This window comes from Otolemur garnettii, unplaced genomic scaffold (assembly GCF_000181295.1).
Source record: "Otolemur garnettii isolate 467f Iridium unplaced genomic scaffold, OtoGar3 scaffold00163, whole genome shotgun sequence".
NCBI lineage: Eukaryota > Metazoa > Chordata > Mammalia > Primates > Galagidae > Otolemur > Otolemur garnettii.
The window spans coordinates 1824873-1828635 of record NW_003852558.1 but is presented as its reverse complement, the minus strand read 5'-3'; the positions used below and the strand labels follow the sequence as shown (position 1 = coordinate 1828635).

The 3763-nt window shown below is 38.3% G+C and overlaps 1 protein-coding gene across 2 annotated transcripts in view; it reads left to right on the top strand.

The window, feature by feature from the left end:
- The window catches only part of UBE2W (ubiquitin conjugating enzyme E2 W), a 64510-nt gene that overhangs the window by 33842 nt on the left and 26905 nt on the right, over positions 1-3763 (top strand). The gene's annotated exons all lie outside the window — the stretch shown is intronic.

Below are 3763 nucleotides of genomic sequence, written 5' to 3'. Positions count from 1 at the left end.
AGCCAGCTAAAACAATAATGACAACTGCCAACAACAACAGAAAAGTAGCCAGGCGTTATGGTAGGCACCGATAGTCCCAGCTACTTGGGAAGCTGAAGCAAGAGAATCTCTTAAGCCCAAGAGTTTGAAGTTGCTGTGCTGTGTTGCCACAGCACTCTACCCAGGATGACAGCTTGAGACTCTGTCTTTAAAAAAAAAAAGAGGCTCGGCACTCGTAGCTCAGTGAGTAAGGAGCAGGCCACATACACCAAAGCTGGTGGGTTCGAACTGGCCCAGGTCTGCTAAACAACAATGACAATTGCAACAACAAAATAGCTGGGAGTTGTGGCAGGTGCCAGTAAGTCCCAGCTACTTGGGAGGGTGAGGCAAGAGAATTGCTTAAACCCAAGAGTTCGAGGTTGCTGTGATGACACAGGACTCTACCAAGGGCGACATAGGAAAACTGTCTAAAAAAAAAAAGACCGTATGGATATTTTACTTTGTTAGGCTTTGCTGCCTTAGTTCTTCTAAGAAATTAAAATTGTTTCATATCCATAGATGTTAATATAAAAGGAGGTAAAAGTTGGAGATGCCAGTGAGCTTTAATCACACCTCTGCATTCCAGCCTGGGCAACAGAGTGATACCTGCCTTTACACAAATTGAAAAGAAAAGAAAAATGGATAAAAATCTAACCAGGCATCTAGGTTGTGGGAGAAGCTAGCATTTTAGAATAATTTGAGGCACTTCTTCCTTGATCAGGTGATAAAATGATATGGTAAAGAGTCTGCTGAAAGGAGCTATTCTTTGATTTTGCATCAAAATGCAGTTTTTGCAGCCTTTTAGTGCTGCAAGGGCAGAGTACGGTACCAGATGTTAAATATTTGGACATCAGCCTCAAATCTGATCCTTATTATTTGAGGCAGGTTCAGTTTAGTTAATGACTTAATACTTAGACAAGGGATTATGGTGGTAGAAAAAACATTTTTGAGAGCTGTTTAATTGTGGTAAATGATTGATTGAAGGTTAGGGAAAGGGAGACTCTGGTATGACTTTCAGGTTTCTGGCATGGTAAGATAAATGAGTTACTAGAGTTGCTTATTTTTTAGAGAATAATAAAACATTTCAGTTTTTTAAATTTGAGGTTTGTAAGATTTGTTGGCTAAATAAGACGTAATCCAGCCTTTTTTAGTATTACTAGCTAATGGGGTATTTATGAAAATGAATCCAGTCCATGAAATATGTCCCAGATACCTAAAATTCAACTTGTTAGGTACTAAAATATATTCTTTTGAGGAAAATTCTATTTCATTACTGCTTTAGACAGAATATAGTAAACATAGCTTAATCTTTTCTTGGCCATATAGGAGAAGAGATGGAAGTCAGTTACTGTATTGTACTGTGGGTAAAGAGATTAATTGTTTTAAAGCATAGGATTTAATGGATAGTTTTTTTTATTTATTTACTTTTTCTGGGGCGGGGGGACAGTCTTACTGTGTCACCCTCAGTAGAGTGCTTTGGCATTACAGCTCACAGTAACCTCAAACTCATGGTCTTAAGTGATTCTCTTGCCTCAGCCTCCCGAGTAGCTGGGACTACAGGCGTCTGCCACAATGCTGGACTATTTTTTTTTTGCAGTTATCATTGTTGTTTAGCTGTCCCGGGCTGGGTTTAAACCTGCCAGGCTTGGTGCATGTGGCTGGCACTGTAACTACTGTGCTACAAGAGCCAAGTCTAATGGATAGTTTCAATGTGATCAGAAAACTATTAAGGCTTTGGGGAGGCTGGGCGCAGTGGCTCACTCCTGTAAACCTAGCACTCTGGGAGGCCAAGGTGGGTAGATTGCCTGAGCTCACAGATTTGAGACCAGCCTGAACCAGAGCGAGACCTTGTCTCTAAAATTAGCCGGGCATCGTAGCAGTTGCCTGTAGTTCCAGCTACTTGGGAGGCTGAGGCAAGAGAATTACTTGAGTCCAAGAGTTTGAGGTTACTGTTAGCTACGCCATACCACTTTACCAAAGTCATACTTTGTCTCAAAAAAAAAGGAAAAGGGCTTTGGAGGCTTATTTTGCCCTTTTCATCAAAATTAAACTGAAGGGGGTATATGTTGTCCAGGTATTTATAATATGCTTCTGTATATATCACCAATAGCCAAAGCATTTATCTTTCTTCAGAAAATTATTTTCACTTTTATCTTACTGCCTTCTGGCTTATCTTTCATTTCTGATTATTAATGCGTCAAGGCAGTGAGGCCTCAGATATCCATCCCCTTGTCACCTTCAGCCTATTTACCTACCTTACTTCGTTTAAGTTTGTGGTGTGAAAGACAAATACAACACACCAACTCAGAAGCTTTTGAATGGGTGGATATTGAGGGCTTACAAATGTTTCAGCAGAGGAAACTAACATTTCTATAAACAGGAAACCAAGTAAAAAAAAGTGTTTTCTAAACTCTCTTCTGAGTACTTAATTCTAAATCAAATGTGAAACAATCCTTTTACCTCAGCCTCCCAAGTAGCTAGTACTATAGGCATCCAGCAGGACACCCAGTTGATTTTTCTATTTTTAGTAAATTCAGGGTTTCTCTCTTGCTCAGAGTGATCTTGAAGAAGTATGTGGAATGAATACTACTTTTGAAAGCTCTAGGGCATTTGTTTCCACCTTTTGGAATATAGGGATTACTTTTTATCACCAGTTAATTTTGTAGTCCTGTTTATGGCAGAGAAATTGTATATTCTAGTATCTATTGATAGAATGTATAGTTGGACTACCCTGAGGTTGGTAACACTTTTACATTTTTATTAACATTCTCTCATATTGTCCCTCAAGAAACTTAGGATTGACTTTTATAATTATAGCCTGTCAAAAAAGAAAAAAAAATTATAGCCTGTTTTGTACTACTCATTTTGTATATATTGTATTTTGGCTTAGCTTGACACCATATTAGATGACTAACTTTGTTATTTACTCTTTATGTGAATAATCTAAAATAATAAAAAGAACAGTATACATTTTAGTGAAGACATTGAATTACCAGTTTCAAAATTCCAAAACTATAAGAATACTGTGTTTATTATATAATTGATAACTTGTTTTTGTTACATGGATGAATTATATAATGCTGAAGTCCGAGCTTTTACTGTGTATGAGGTGACTGACTCTACCTTTATAATTTCCTTTCCTTTTCTTTTTTTTTGAAACAGAATCTTATTTGGTCATCCTCAGTAGAGTGCTGTAGTGTCACAGCTCACAGCAACCTGCAACTCTTGGGCTTAAGTGATTGTCTTGCATCTGTCTCCTAAGTAGCTGGAACTACAGGTGCTTGCCACAACACTTGCCTGTTTGTAGAGTTGTCTTGCTGTGACTCAGGCTGGTCTTAAACCTGTGAGCTGAGGTAGTCCACCTGCCTCACCCTCCTAGAGTGCTAGGATTACTGACGTGAGCCACTGCGCCCAACCCACTCTCAGTGATTTCAAATTTACTATATTCAGTTCTCTTGTCATATCAATTCTAGATAGTATTATTAGCTATGTAGGACTCAAAAAAATTCAGAGTTTTTTTTTAACTCTAGAAGCAACTATTAATATCTTGAATTTTCAGAATCTATTTGGCTGTATTAAAAAACCTGAAATGGGTGGGGCTCTATGGCTCGCTCCTATAATCCTAGCATTCTGGGAGGTTATGGTGGTTGGATCGCTTGAGCTCAGGAGTTTGAGACCAGCCTAAGCAAGAGTGAGAACCCATCTCTATTAAAGTAGAAAAATTAGCTGGATTTTTTTTTTTTTT